The sequence below is a fragment of the Penaeus vannamei genome, chromosome 6, assembly GCF_042767895.1.
Source record: "Penaeus vannamei isolate JL-2024 chromosome 6, ASM4276789v1, whole genome shotgun sequence".
Classification (NCBI taxonomy): domain Eukaryota; kingdom Metazoa; phylum Arthropoda; class Malacostraca; order Decapoda; family Penaeidae; genus Penaeus; species Penaeus vannamei.
Window position 1 is genome coordinate 197,059 of NC_091554.1, and position 5,000 is coordinate 202,058.

The following is a 5,000-nucleotide window of genomic DNA, read 5'->3' on the forward strand; positions in this document are numbered from 1 at the left end:
TCATAAGTCAGCCGATTTTTGGAAGTCAGGTCATTCATCTATACATATGTCATACAAGTGTCATGTCATGGATCATATGACATCTTGTGACATCCTAGAATCTCTTTGAAGTCTAAGGTCGTCTTGGAATTTTTAATCACGTGACATTTTAGAATTTTTGATCACGTGACATCCTCGAATCTTGGATCACGTGACATCTCAGAATGTTTGATCACGTGACATCTTCGAATCTTGGATCACGTGACGTCTCAGAATCTCTGATCACGTGACATCTTCGAATCTTGGATCACGTGACGTCTCAGAATCTCTGATCACGTGACATCTTCGAATCTTGGATCACGTGACGTCTCAGAATCTCTGATCACGTGACATCTTCGAATCTTGGATCACGTGACGTCTCAGAATCTCTGATCACGTGACATCTTCGAATCTTGGATCACGTGACATCTCAGAATCTCTGATCACGTGACATCTTCGAATCTTGGATCACGTGATATCCTAAAACGTCGTTGAATAACTTATAACATCCTAGAACTATACCGTATAACCTCCTCAGAATCTCAAATCCTGAGAATCGGCATAGCATCTTAGTCTCCTAAATCACGTGACTTCTCAGATTACCAGACCACGTGACCTTTTGAAAAATACGATCACAAAAATCGTCTTCCTCTCACTTCATCCAGCACAGATTGAGGACTTCCCCGCTCGTCCTTCTCTCCTTCTCTCCTTCTCTCCTTCTCTCCTTCTCTCCTTCTCTCCTCTCCTTTTCGCCTTTTCTCCTTCTCTCCTTCTCTCCTTCTCTCCTTCTATCCTTCTCTTCTTCTCTCCTTCTCTCCTTCTCTCCTTCTCTCTTTCTTTCTTTCTCTCCTTCTCTCCTTCTCTTCCTCTCTTCCTTCTCTCCTTCTCTCCTTCTCTTCCTCTCTTCCTTCTGTCCCCTCCTTTCGCATAAGAGAATGAGGCAGAAGAATATCGATGCAAAAACATAGCTATTATAAAAGATATAAGAAGGATGAAATAAATGATAATAATAATGGAAATATTGATGGTAATTATAATGATAATGATGATAGTACTTATAACAATGATAATGATAATATAATGAAAATAATGATAATAATGATAATAACAATAATACTACTAATAATGATAGTAATAAGACAAATAATGAATGTAATAATCATATTAATAATAATGATAATAATAATAAAAATCATAATAACATTAGTAATGATAACAACAACAACAATGGCAATAATGAAAATAACAATAATGATAATGATAATAATCTTTCAAAAGAAATTAGAAATAAAATCGAATAGTGAAAATTCAAGACCTCCCTCTCCCCTACCCTCCCCCCCCATACACCGTTCTTCCTCTCTTCTCCTTCATACGCCGCCCCCCCCTCACTCATACCCCCCGTCTCTCATCTTCCCCTCTCATACTCCCCTCCCTCCCCTCTCTCTCTCTCTCTCTCTCCTCATAACCCCCCCCCCCCATCCAAAATAATAATAAAAAAAAAACGAAAAAAAAATGAGAATCTCCGTATTCCACACACTCATTCGGCGAGACACACTGATCCTCCTTAAAAAAAAAAATGCAAAACCTCTTTTGAACTGCTCATCCAAATATTCAGGGACGTGCCATTGTGGGGGTCTTTCCCTTTGACGAAGGCCCGGCATATATGATTCGGTGGAGGAGGAGGAATGAGAAAGATGAGGAGGAGGAATGAGAAAGAGGAGGAGGAGGAGGAATGAGAAAGATGAGGAGGAGGAATGAGAAAGATGAGGAGGAGGAATGAAAAAGATGAGGAGGAGGAATGAGAAAGATGAGGAGGAGGAGGAATGAGAAAGAGGAGGAGGAGGAATGAGAAAGATGAGGAGGAGGAATGAGAAAGATGAGGAGGAGGAATGAGAAAGATGAGGAGGAGGAGGAATGAGAAAGATGAGGAGGAGGAATGAGAAAGAGGAGGAGGAGGAATGAGAAAGATGAGGAGGAGGAATGAGAAAGATGAGGAGGAGGAATGAGAAAGATGAGGAGGAGGAATGAGAAAGGTGAGGAGGAGGAATGAGAAAGATGAGGAGGAGGAATGAGAAAGAGGAGGAGGAGGAATGAGAAAGATGAGGAGGAGGAATGAGAAAGATGAGGAGGAGGAATGAGAAAGATGAGGAGGAGGAATGAGAAAGATGAGGAGGAGGAATGAGAAAGATGAGGAGGAGGAATGAGAAAGATGAGGAGGAGGAGGAATGAGAAAGATGAGGAGGAGGAATGAGAAAGGTGAGGAGGAGGAATGAGAAAGAGGAGGAGGAGGAATGAGAAAGATGAGGAAGAGGAATGAGAAGGATGAGGATGAGGAGGAGGAATGAGAAAGATGAGGAGGAGGAATGAGAAAGATGAGGAGGAGGAGGAATGAGAAAGATGAGGAGGAGGAGGAATGAGAAAGATGAGGAGGAGGAGGAATGAGAAAGATGAGGAGGAGGAATGAGAAAGATGAGGAGGAGGAATGAGAAAGATGAGGAGGAGGAGGAATGAGAAAGATGAGGAGGAGGAATGAGAAAGATGAGGAGGAGGAATGAGAAAGATGAGGAGGAGGAATGAGAAAGATGAGGAGGAGGAATGAGAAAGATGAGGAGGAGGAATGAGAAAGATGAGGAGGAGGAATGAGAAAGATGAGGAGGAGGAATGAGAAAGATGAGGAGGAGGAATGAGAAAGATGAGGAGGAGGAATGAGAAAGATGAGGAGGAGGAGGAATGAGAAAGATGAGGAGGAGGGATGAGAAAGATGAGGAGGAGGAATGAGAAAGATGAGGAGGAGGAATGAGAAAGATGAGGAGGAGGAATGAGAAAGAGGAGGAGGAGGAGGAATGAGAAAGATGAGGAGGAGGAGGAATGAGAAAGATGAGGAGGAGGAATGAGAGAGATGAGGGAGGAGTGAATGAGAAAGAGGAGGAGTAGGAGAGAATGAGAAAGATGAGGAGGAGAGAGGAATGAGAAAGATGAGGAGGAGGAATGAGAAAGAGATGAGGAGGGAGGGAATGAGAAAGATGAGGAGGAGGAATGAGAAAGATGAGGAGGAGGAATGAGAAAGAGGAGGAGGGAGAGGAGGAATGAGAAAGATGAGGAGGAGGGAGGAATGAGAAAAGATGAGGGAGGAGGGAATGAGAAAGATGAGGAGGGAGGAATGAGAAAGATGAGGAGGAGGAATGAGAAAGATGAGGAGGAGGAATGAGAAAGATGAGGAGGAGGAATGAGAAAGATGAGGAGGAGGAATGAGAAAGATGAGGAGGAGGAATGAGAAAGATGAGGAGGAGGAATGAGAGAGATGAGGATGAGGAATAAGAAAGATGAGGAGGAATGAGAAAGATGAGGAGGAGGAATGAGAAAGATGAGGAGGAGGAATGAGAAAGATGAGGAGGAGGAATGAGAAAGATGAGGAGGAGGAATGAGAAAGAGGAGGAGGAGGAATGAGAAAGATGAGGAGGAGGAATGAGAAAGAGGAGGGAGTGGAGGAATGAGAAAGATGAGGAGGGAGGGAATGAGAAAGATGAGAGGAGTGAGGAATGAGAAAGATGAGGAGGAGGAATGAGAAAGATAAGGAGGAGGAATGAGAAAGATGAAAGGAGGAGGAATGAGAAAGATGAGGAGGAGGAATGGGAAAGATGAGGAGAGGGAATGAGAAAGATGAGGGGAGGAGGAATGGAGAGAGATGAGGATGAGGAATAAGAAAGATGAGGAGGAATGAGAAAGATGAGGAGGAGGAATGAGAAAGATGAGGAGGAGGAATGAGAAAGATGAGGAGGAGGAATGAGAAGGATGAGGAGTGAGGAATGAGAAAGAGGAGGAGGAGGAATGAGAAAGATGAGGAGGGAGGAATGAGAAAGATGAGGAGTGAGGAATGAGAAAGATGAGGAGGGAGGAATGAGAAAGGTGAGGAGGGAGGAATGAGAAAGATGAGGGAGGAGGAATAGAGAAAGATGAGGAGGAGGAATGAGAAAGATGAGGAGGAGGGAATGAGAAAGATGAGGAGGGAGGAATGGAGAAAGATGAGGAGGAGGAATGAGAAAGATGAGGAGGAGGAATGAGAAAGATGAGGAGGAGGAATGAGAAAGATGAGGAGGAGGAATGAGAAAGATGAGGATGAGGAAGCGGAATTGGAGAAGGGGGGGGGAGGTGGAGAGATGGAGAGAGAGAGAGAATGCGGGTCGGTTGGGAAGGGGTGTGGGGGGAGGGATGGGGGGATGGGGGAAAGGGGGTGGGAAAGGCGAGAAGGAGGAAGGGAGAAAGGAGAGAGAAAGAGAGAGAGGGGGGGGGCGAGGGAAGGAGGAGGGAGAAAGAGAGAGAGAAAGAGCGTGGGGGGGGAGAGAGAGGGAGGGAGGAGGAGGGAGAAAAATGAGAGTGGAGGAAGAGGGAGAAAGAGAGAGAGCGAGAGAGAGAGAGTGAGAGAAAAAGAACAAGGAGAGAAAAAGCGAGAGAAGGAAAGAGATAGGGTAAAACAAACTAAACAGACATAGACAAAAATAGAGAACAGACGAACAGAGAGAAAGGAATAACAGAAACAGAAAGAGAGAACGGGAACAAATGAACAAGAAAAAATAAATCACATTCCTTCTGATAACTAAAGATAAATTTGAACTAAGGGAAAAAGTGGTGAGGATGGTGACGTGATGGTGATTGTGATGAAGTTGTGAGAGCGATGGTGAAGCTGATCATTACGAAGATTGTGGTAAGGTTATGATAGCGATGGTGACGTCACTTATTGATAGTGATGGTGACGTCACTTATGGTAGTGATGGTGACGTCACTTCTGATAGTGATGGTGACGTCATTTATGATAGTGATAGTGACGTGACTTATGATAGTGATGGTGACGTCACTTATGATAGTGATGATGGTGAATTTGATAGTGAGGGTGATGTTGATGGTGATTCTGATGGTGATAGAAGTGAGGCTATATTATGAAAGTGTTTCGAATGATAGCGTCGATGGTGAGATCAATTTTGAGA